General features: G+C 40.6%; 1 pseudogene; it reads right to left on the bottom strand.

The window, feature by feature from the left end:
* Positions 1 to 615: 615 nt before the first annotated feature.
* Positions 616 to 7,128, bottom strand: LOC116752663 (annotated as a pseudogene).
* Between the last annotated feature and the right edge of the window lie 4,229 nt (positions 7,129 to 11,357).

The raw sequence follows: 11,357 nt of genomic DNA, 5'->3' as shown, positions 1-11,357 counted from the left end.
ATGAGTACCCCAGGTCTGGCTATAAACAGTTGTTTCACCAAGAGTCCTAGAATATTTTAGTGGAAAATTATTTACAAACCACACAACTTCTCATTGCTACTAGGCCTTTTCTGTGGACAGAGTCAGGAAATGTAGGGGTTTTTTTAAGAGAAAAAAAAATGTTTCCAATTCAAATTTAAGACTGTAGGTTTATATTTAACTTGTTTTACTTTACATGTGTATGCTTTCTCCGTTTTCTCATGATGAAAACCCCTCCCTTAACTACCTTAATGTAAGTACCTAGTTTTATCTTAAACACACCTTTTGTAGTTTTAAAATAACGATGTATTTACTACTAAAAGTAATCACTTGAAGTTATTTTTTTAACCTGAAATAACTTTCATCTCTGTGTGGTTACATAATCAACAATTGAGTTCATTTGTTTTTTAATAAGAAAGTATTTGACGTTTTGTCATTCTGATATGTAAGATAGATATTTTAACTTACTGTTAATGTGACATCCCTAATTTTGAGCAACATTAAGTATCTTTTGTATTTCTTTTTATGTGAAACAGTCACAGAACACTTTTTTTTTTTTTTTTTTTTGAGAAGGCTGTTCCTTTATTGGCTGTCAGGCTACTTGAGGGGGAAGAAGCACGGGAAGTGGGTGGTCCTGATGCCGGGCCCACTGTACTTCACGGGCCTGTAGGCGGTGGAGAACTGGCTCAAGTAGGTGCCATCATCTCAGGCTTGATTTCCACCTGGTTGAAGCTCTTGCGGTTGTAGACGCCCCTCCCATGCTACGCACCATCTCAGGCAGGACGATTATGATCCTCAGGTGCAGCTCTACCACGTCCGGCTTCTCGTGGGCGGCGTCTCGGTCTTGGTCTTGGTCTTGCGCAGCCGCTTTAGGCGGGAGTAGGCTTCCTCCGCAGGCTGGTTCCGCAGCCCCGCCGCCCCGCCGCCCCGCCGCCCCGCCGCCCGAGCTGCTGGTAGGACTTGGCCAAGCAGGTGGTCGAGGTTCACGCCAAGGTAGGTGAACTTGCGGAAGGTCTGCTTCTTCTGCTCATTTTATTCTTGGGTTGTTGGCTTTTTCTTCTAAATTATAGATACCCTTTATATTTTAGGGATACTGTATTAGCCAAGAGTCTCGAGAAGCGAAACCAATAGGAGAGAGAGAGACTCTGCCTTAGTTTAAGGAATTGGTTCACATGATTGTGGGGACTTGCAAGTCTGAAATCTGTAGAGCAGGCTGGATATTCCAGGCAGCGCTGTTGTTACATTGTTCAGTCCAAAATCTGCAGTCTGGAAGTCTGCTGGCTGGAAACTTAGGCAAGGTTCTTATGCTGCGGTCTTGAGGCCAAATTGCCACTTTGGGAAACCTGTCTTTGCTTTTAAGGCCTTCAGCTGATTAGTCTCCACGCACAGTATGGAAACTGACCTGCTTTACTCGTCTGATTTCAGTGTTCATCACATCTAAAAATACCTTCACAGCAACGTCAAGACTGGCGTTTGATAAACAGTTGGACACCATAGCCTAGACAAGTTGACACGTAAAATTAATCATCACAGATACTAAGGATGTTTTCCTCAAGTGGTCAGCTCTCTTTTAACATTATCTAAGCTCAAATCTTATGCATAATAAGTATTCAAATATTTGTTGAGTTAAATTGACAGCAAGTTACAGATATTAGCCATTTTTATGGAACCTAAGATGCCCACTGAGAATTATTAAACTTAATTGGAGTCTTCTGTGCACTTCAGTTGGAATATTAATTTATGTGAAGGTTATGAATAAATAACTTTGCATTAATTTTTAAATCATAGGACTGCAGTTAAGTGAAAACTTTTTACATATTCACAGAAACATTGGGTTTCTTTAAGAAATATCTGCCACGACATATATCCACAAAAAGAAACAACCTCCTAATTCTCAAATCTGCAGATGTGTGGTTCTTCTACGGTGAATGAAAACATTTGAAAATCTGATAAAGAAGTCCCACAAAATAGTCCATTTATGTGAATTTTGTCTCCCTAGAGCCACACTCAAGCCCCCTTTTCTCATAGGAAATGTTTTTTTTTCCTACTCTGTCATGCAAGTGGTCCCCACTAGCATCTTAAATTCCCTGCCTCCTGGCCACCGTGATGTTCCGATCAAGACAGAAGGATCAGGGTCCTTTCCTGAGACTTCTTAACTTGGGAAGAGAGAGAACCAATTCCTCTGTAGTATGGGTGATGTAATCGTCTGAATCCATGCCCCTCAATGTGTTTTCAAGAAGCTGGTCACCTGTGTAAAAGTGAATATGTTAAACAAAACTAGGTTCGCCTCTTGGTGGGTGTTGAGCTGAAAGACAAAACCAAGCCAAAGGTGGGGAGAAGGAAGGATTTATCATTACCTGCAGCGAGTAAGGAGAACACCAGGGGTCTTTCCCAAAGCAGTGTCTCCCCGAACTGCAAAATTGGGGAAGTTCTAAGCTAAGGGAACATGCATACTCATGAAGGGGCTTGAGCAGAGAAGAATTCACCGTAACATTGGGGCAACCGTTGCCAGAGTCCAGGCTTTAGTTGATTGAAGTCAGGAGAGTCAACATCATCATTCCATCCTCCAGCTGGGTGGGGGGCTTAGTTCCTGCAGAACTCAGACTTGTATCAGATTGTTATGTAGATCCCTTAAGGAGGAACTAGGACTCTTTTTTATTGCTGAACTATAGTTTCTTGACTGCTTTTACTTCTCTCGTTCCTGCATTCCCTTACTTCCCTTAAGAACATTAGTTACTGAGACCTGTTCTAGGGCAAGCATAATGGCCAGGCTTAGATCACAAAACAGTTTAGGCCAAAATGGCTTGTGTCAAGAAAGTCATGCCTGGTTGTCTTTCTCCAGGATCCCTCACCCTATCTGCTTACAGATAATGCCCATCTGCAGAAGAAAGAGAGCCACTAGGTGGAGCACCTTGGCTGTATTCCAAGCCCTGATTCCACCTGTTCCCAAGCTACCCAGGCTTCTACCTGTACTTTCTTGATAAAATAAGCTGGTATGGGTTCAGTTTCTGTCACAACCCAGAATCCTAACATACACAGATGCCCAGAAGTTTTGCACATTGTTTTCAGGGTATTCATGGGCTTCCTGAAGAAGCCCATCTTTGAACCTTTATCCATGATCCTCAAATATGAACCTCTGTTCAAAGCTATTCTTCAGTTCTGTGAACATTGGTCTCTATATGATATTTACCCAGGAAAACACTAATTATCAAACTCTTTCACCTGGTAGCTTTTGTGCACTTAATTAATCACATTCAACTCTCATAACCACACTTCAGTCAAGTAGACATCTTCATCCTTGTTTTATACCTAAAGACACTGAGGCTGGAAAGGTTAAGTAACATTTTCTAAAGTGGTACAGCTAAACTAAACGTAGCGTTTTGTCTCAAATCTGGAGTTTTTCTCCTATACTAAAGTTGCTTTTAAGCATTATTGACTTTGATTGTTTTAAATTGTTTTAAGCTACAACTTTGAAATTTGTCTTGAAAAAATATATATATATAACTGAATTGGAACAGGAAAATAAGCACTCTTGGCAATATAAAAATGTTAATAATGGAAAGATGTATAAAATGTATTTTAAAAGAAAGTTTTAGATTGCTTATTTCCATATTCACCTCACCTCAATTTTTAAATAAATAAGCTGTGATGAATAACTCTGGCCTTCTAGAGCATGCTGAAATCACAAAGTCGTTAGGAGAAAAGAGCCATAGTAATAAGTGTCATTATAAATAATTAGAAATGTCTGTCACAAATCCACCTTCAAAGGTTTGTAGAAAACAGCTGGCACGTAACCAACCTGGATTAATCTTGCACTTCAGTTTAGTTTCTATGAGAATCTAGTTATCCCGGGGGAGAGTGAAACTCTCAGAAGAAAAACGTGTGAACAAAGCCCACGACTATGTGGGAGGCCTTGGGTTTTCTCCTAAACGCAAACGCATGAATCCGCCCTTGCAAGTTTGAATTTCAGAAATGAGATGGCGGGGCATTATGCTCCCCATTATCTCGGGGTAGAGCAGCCCGCTCTTCCGAAGGAGGGACGGATCCACCATAGAGATAAACAAGCTCCCGCCTGGCCTCTGCACACCTCCCCTGCCATTCCCAGCCCTTCTCTGGTCAAACAAGAGATTTTCCTTTTGATCAGGCAATATCCACAAAAGACAAATCAGAAATTTTAAGAAGGACTGAGTAAAGATAGACACCAGGAGGACTGTGGCTTAGCCGTGGCTTTATTGTAGCTGCTGTCCTAGATTTTGTCCTCTCTGCGAAGCAATCCCACAGCATCTACCTTCCCTTGGTTTACAAAAATTTTCTGTGCTCCTTTGTGACTGGAATACATGGTCTCAGTGTTCTCAGCAGAGTTTTGAGGTTGTTCAGCGTCTCTGTGATTTACAAGGCCTCCTGGGTGCCCTGGATCTGGTTAACTCCCAATTCCCTTACGCCAGGAATGAATATTTTCTGTGCTAACAGATAGAATACTTGCCAACTCAAAATGAGCTCTCCTTGAGTAGAGGGCACTGTGGTGTGACATCTTCCAGCTAACCTTGACTCCCCGGCTTCTCTCAGGCTTCTAAGCAGTTAGTGGAGGGAGCACCCAGGCAGGAGGCCCATCTTCTCCTTCCTTTGTCATCCCTCACTGAACCTAATCAGGTGCTTTGAGCCCAGTGGGAGCCCAGGAAATGTTCTTGTCTGTCAGGCTGCCTGTGGTCTCACAGAAGGTGGAACCATAGTGTCACTTCTTCCAAGGAAGGCACCATCCTTCCCAAGCCATCACCAAGCACTGAAGCTTTGGGATTGAAGCACTAAGGCATTGCTGCAGCTACTTGCTCACAGATTGCTTCTCTCAAGTTGTGACAGGGCTGAGTTGAAATGGGCAAGAGGTTCAGAGTAAGTTTTTAACAAGGGGGATTAAGAAGGTAGATTGAACAAATCTGTATAAAAATGGAAGACCCATTAAAAAGTTGAGTATCAACTACCTGCTAGGCATTTTCCTTTCATGCATTCACTTAAGCATCAACCATTCTTTACCAGAATGCATTCTCTCCATTTCACAATTGAGAGAAGTGAGGCTTAACTAATAGAGGTCCCATACAGGGAGATAATAAGGATTGTATCATACTGTAAAGCCCTTGCCTCCAAGTTTACTCTGCCTCTTTGCAGAAGGGCTAGTACAGGATTCACATTAGTATTCACTTCGAATCTCATGGCCAACTTCTAGGTGCCAAATAGAGCGGGGAAGGATTCTGGAAGGAGATTAAAAAGTCATACAACAGCTTAATTCTAGAGAATGGCTAGAAATTTCCTGGGAGAAAAGTTGCAAAACAAACTTAGGAATATAATTGGCTTTCAAGATAAACATATAAACTGGGGCATTGTAGGTGGGCACTTATAATGAATGGGCTTTCAGTGCTTTGTAAGCATGCAAAGTTGCTGGAAATGGGGTAGTTAAGGATGTGATCACTCTTGTATCCATCCGGGACCAAATTCTGAATAGTTTGGCCACATTGGTTCACACACTGTATTTGGGATTTTCGCTCCTCCAGAGAAATGATCAGCTGACTATGGGCAATAAAGCATCACTATCTGCTAACAGCATGTTTCCGGGGGCACTTGTGTGGCAGTCAACAGCAGCTGCTGCTCAGAAAGAGATAACAGGTTTCCATCAATCACTCAGTGTTGGAAAGAATATCGGGTGTACAACCCACTTATTCCCGTGCTGCATCCTCATGTCTGGAGTGGAGACTCTCACAGGAAATGTTTAGGAGGAAATCTCAGAAGACGTTGACATTTATCAATCGCCACCTACTTCCTAGTTATTATACATTAATTCCTTACAACAATCCTGAGGTAAATGTTACTGCTCCATTTACAGAGGAAGAAGTGGAGATTCAGGGAAGTTGAGTAAATAAGCCAAACTCTCGGTTGTTAGTAAGTGGTTTCAAAGCCAGGCTGATGTGATTCCAAGATCAGCTCTTTACGTTATATCACAACTGACTCATTATGCATAATTGTTAATACCTAGATTATGTGTTGCCTCAGAGCCAGACAGTAGCAGCAGCAGTAGTAACAGCAGTAGCAATTTTTATGAAATTTCCATGTGCAAGGCATTTTATAAAGTTTGGCTCATTTAATAATCAAAACATCCAAATGAGTTAAATATTTTTTATTATGATTTGATAAATGAACTTTGTCATTCCTCCCCTTTGAGTCTGAAGGTGTGTGTGTGTGTGTGTGTGTGTGTGTGTGTGTGTGTGTGTGTGTGTGTTGGAAGGGGGAGGGATAGAGATGACTGCTTAGGCTAGTGTTCACAGCAGTGGAATGGATCTGATGAACTCTAGGCTCCATCACTCACTGAAAACTAAACAACAGGAGGCTATCTTTTTAATCAAAATTTGGGGTGTCGGTGAATCTATGGAGCTTTTCCAACTAGGCATGTCTTGCTTGTCATGTAGGATATTGATGGTCAGTTGGGTTTATGCATATCATGGTCTTGCTTATTTTTTCCCCTCCATTCTGGGCTACATGCATTAACCTAAGATTCTTTCTGACTACTAAAGATTATTTCTTCAGGTGTTATCTTAGTCCTACATATACACTTTAGAATACATACATTTCTGAGCACCATTTTCTAAATAAACAGCACTCAGCACATCCATGCAAGCATTTGTATTGATAAGTGTATATTACAAAACCTAGGGAATTATGTGAAGCCATTATCTAGTTTTGGAGAAGATAGAGTTTCCTGTCAATTGAGATTCTCCCTCCTTGGTTCCTATCCCAGCCCTACTTGTCCCTCATAGTGGCAGCGGTAGAGCCCACGTATAGTTCGGGTCATGGTCTTCTTTCCCTTCCAGGTGTGTAACACTGAGTAAGTATTGCTCACTTGTTTTTCTCAGCTAATGTAGCATTAGATTAGCTCTCACTTATGTCAGTTGTTACCAGTTTAAAACTGCTCCATAGGTTGTGTACTAAACCTACCCATATCTGCCACTTGTGCCCTAATTCTAGCAGCTGCCTTCTACTCAGAGATGAGAACTTTCCTGAAGGGAAAGAGCCAGTACCCCTCTGAGACTCGTCCACAAAATCAATTTTTACTTCCATTCTCAACATGCCCTCGAAACACAGATGCTGTGCTTAAAAGACAAATTGATCATTTTATTTCAATTGCACAGAAATGATGTTGAAAAAATGAACAGACCTTAGGCCATTAGAGCTCAATAGTTGGCAAGAGGCAATCTGCTTATCAATTAAAATCAGCAACTCAAATTCCTGTTGTTTCCGCCTGTCAAAGTAATAAAGAAAAATGTACCCCCAAATGGTACAGTATTGAATACCAAATTCATTCTTGTGAAACTCTGTCTATGTTTATAATGTTAGCATTGTCAATTACAGTAGGAATCTACTGGCTGTAATAGCTAATAATTTATATGTATTTTCCTTCACCACAGCCCATAAGTTAAATGTGATATTCTTTATATGCAATAGATCCAATTTCCCTTTCCACCACATACTTTACATGAAATCATTTGCTATTTTTATCATTTGTGTAATTTAATAACTTTCTCTCCATACTGTTCTTTATATTTTACAAATAAAATGGCATTTGGTCATTAGCAGTGAAAGAGGACCAGGAAATCCAAACTAAGAAAAAAGCCAAGAAAACAGGACCTTCATGACTAAACTATCACATCTCTTCTACATTTAATTACAGTTTCCAGTCAACATTCACTCCATTCCAGTTATGTGCCTTGCACTGTGTTTACCATTATAGTTGAATCAAAGAAAATTAAGACAAGGAACTGGCTTTCAAGGAAAACAGATTAAAAAACAGCATAATATAAGGCCAACCGGGATCAGTAATAAGGTACTTGCAGGGTGTTGCTGGAATGCAAAGGAAGAATGGATTCTTTTTGACTAAAGGATACTGACAAGATTCATGGAGAAAGTAAGAGAGTCTGGTTAAGAAATGAACAGAACTTTAATACACAGAGAAGAGGAGTTCAGAGCCCCCCCAGCTAAGGGAAGAACATCAGAAAATGCACCTGGGTATAGAAATGCAGTTGTATCAGGGACTGGGTTGGGGGTTGGTAGGTCGTTGGACCAGGAGGCTGGGTAGATGAATTAGGAAGTGAATCTGGAGGGTAAGGTTTGGCAGATGGTCTTTGATGCTGTGGTAGATTGCAAAAGCAGTCACAAATTCTTCTCATCCCGTTATGCATTCTTCCCTTTTTAAAAAAGACACTATTTGTTAGAGAATTTTGAATTTACAGAAAAACTGCAGAAAGAACAGATACCCCATATACTCCCTTTCTCCCACCCACTTCTCTCTCCCTCTCTATCTTGCATGCACACACACTCCTATTATTAACATCTTGCATTAGTGTGGTATGTTACCATTGATGAACCAATATCAACACATTATTATTACCTGAAGTCCATAGTTCACATTAGGGTTCATTCTGTTGTACATTCTGTGGGTTTTGATAAATCCATAATACTATGTGTTCACCATTTCAGTATCATACAGAATGGTTTCACTGCCCTAAAAATCCCCTGTGTTCCACTCATTCATCCCTCCTTCCTCACAGACCCCTGTTATCTATCTGTTGATCTTTTACTGTCTCTGTAGTTTTACCTTCTCAAGAACGTCATATATTGAAATCACACATTGGATAGCCTTTTCAGACTGGCTACTTAGCTATATGCATGTAAGTTTCTTCCATGTATTTTCATGGTCTGATAGCTCTTTTTTTTTTTTTAAATCACAGGGTCACTGGATCAAATATGGGGTCTGAGAGAGTAGCTTAATCCTAAATCCCACACTGCCTGGCATGTCCTTCCTCTGGGTATGCACATCGGCACTCTGCTTCAATTAAGTAGCCACTCAAGTATCACCTATCATGGACTTTCTTTGACTATAAATTCTAAAATGTCCCCCACTCCCCACAGGCACACCCCTTATCCCATACCCTGTTCTATTTTTCTTTGCACTTAGCACTTCTGGTATATATATTTTTGTATAATTTGTTGTCTCTGTCACATTGTCCCCAGAAGAGTGCAATACCCATTAAAACAAAGGCATGGTTCTCTGGTGTGTCCTCAGGGCCCAGTACAATACTTGGCTTTAGGTACTCAAGAAATATTTTTGAATTATTGAGTAAATGAAAGAATAATAACTTAATGAATAAATGTGTTGAGTCCAAGCATGGCAGGGCATGGAGCACTGTCCTTCCTCAGGAGAGGCTCAGGTCCTGGGACTCTTGCAAGCCTATATGTAGGCAGCATCTCTGCAGCATCTCTGACAAACTAAGGCAAACAGAATCTGGCTGTTAGGACAGGTGACAAGTAATGGTAATCAAAATTCTCACTGATTTTATTGATTATAGTAAGTCACATCATGTGAAAAGGTGTTGGTGGAAGAGTACACCTCACAATGATAAAATACAGTACTATCAATTTCATGGTAAGTCTCTTGGTTAATTATTTACTGGAGGTTGGAGATGGAGAGATAATTCAGATTGAAATCAGGTACCGAACTGGCTGAGATTGCCATTGTTCTATACAATATCCATTCTTCCCCTTCTCCTTGGTGACAGATCCCTGAGTTTTACCTTGAGTTCATTGCCTCTCAGAACTAAAGACTATATTCCCCAGATTTCCCAGCCACCCTTAGAGTGAGATGTGGTCATATGCTAAGTCCCGACCAATGACACGTAGATGGAAGTTTTGTGCGGGACTTCAGAGAACATTGCTTAAAAAGAGCTGACTCGTTTGGGAAACACTCATTTTTAGCACCGTCTGCAATTCTCTGCATAACCCTCAACAGGGAGGTGATGGCTGGAAACCCTGGAAACCAACTGTCCTCTTGGAACATAAACTGATACTGAGGGTGGCAGCCATGTGCTAGGCGGTGAGGAAGAAAGACTGAAGCCTGGTCCCTGATGATTCCATAGGGTCACCACAGCGGCTCTAGTCTGCCCACCTCCATGTAGAGGCAAAAGGAAAAGAACTTTGGTCTCGTTCTGTTGTTGTTGGTATATGCAGCCAAACCTGATCCTAACTAATACATCTGGCTTCAAGAGTTATAATAGATTATCAATGGAAAAAAATGGATTTATATTCAGAAAATATGAGTTCCTGTTGCAGATTTCCCTGACAACTAAGTTGTCACTTACAACTGGGAAAGTAATTTAATCTTTCTGAGGACGTGTTCCTCCGCTTTCAAATTAGGGAAGATAATGGATACTTGTAAAATTGTTGTGAGAATTAAGTGTAAAATTGTATATGAAAGTGGATTATATAGAGTATTAACAGTAATTATAATCAATAAGGGGTCTTTGCAGAAAGAAAAGTGGTCCTTGCTTCTACTGGCCTATTTAAACATTCCTAAGCAGGAATCAGGGTCTTATTGTACAATATAAGTAACAGTTTGGAACCACCTACTATGTGCAAATCAGTATTGGATATTCTGATGAAAAAGAATAAATTATAATACCAGCCACATATCACCTCAAATCTAAATAGGAGAAAATTTTAAGAATCAGTTATAACCCAGTCGTGGATTACTGCTGCCCCCTCACATATAGACTAAAATGATGCAAGTGACAAAAATTAATTTTGGTTTCTATCCACCACAAATCTATGGCTAGCTTTTATCATTTCTTGGGATAATTGAAGAGACTGAGAATCTGCTGATTATTTTCTGACAGTTCTCACGCAGGAAAGCTTTCAAACCACATTTTAGAGTGAATTTGGCAAAATTCCACATTTCATCCTCCAGCTCCTCTATAGCATGGACAAAATATTTTGTTGAGAATACTTAGAAAAAGGAAAGTGGAGATTAAAAAGAGAAAAAGGAGGCAGTACAGATGGCAGAGTAGAATGAGCTGTTTTTGCAAGAAATAAAATAAGTGGGCAGGGCACAAATAGTGTCAAAACCTTAGAACTATAGCTCTGCATTTGTGGGGTAGAAAAATGAGAGGTGGGTTGAGATGTTATTAACACAGTGTGGTAATCATTAGTGATGACTGCAATTATTTCTGGCTTCCTACCTTCTGGGTGTATAGAATAACGTGCTTTTTGGCTCCTTTGTTGGGTGGGCCATGAGTTATAAGAAATAGATCCCATCTTAGCCTATGCATTCAATTATTGCTGCGAGACCATCCCCCCCCACCCGCCACCTGCCCCCCAGAGCTCTCTTTCCCTCTGTCACTGTGACCAGCAATGTTTGAGATGGTGTTTGCTTCATCAGACTAGGTTCTGGAGTGTGGTGGAAAGGCACGATAGGTAAATAGAAAAAGCAAGACATATATTTAGATTTTTTTTTCTGTCACCAAGAT

Source organism: Phocoena sinus, chromosome 4, assembly GCF_008692025.1.
Source record: "Phocoena sinus isolate mPhoSin1 chromosome 4, mPhoSin1.pri, whole genome shotgun sequence".
Classification (NCBI taxonomy): domain Eukaryota; kingdom Metazoa; phylum Chordata; class Mammalia; order Artiodactyla; family Phocoenidae; genus Phocoena; species Phocoena sinus.
Note: the sequence above shows the minus strand (reverse complement) of the source record. Positions and strands in the feature narration are given on the sequence as shown.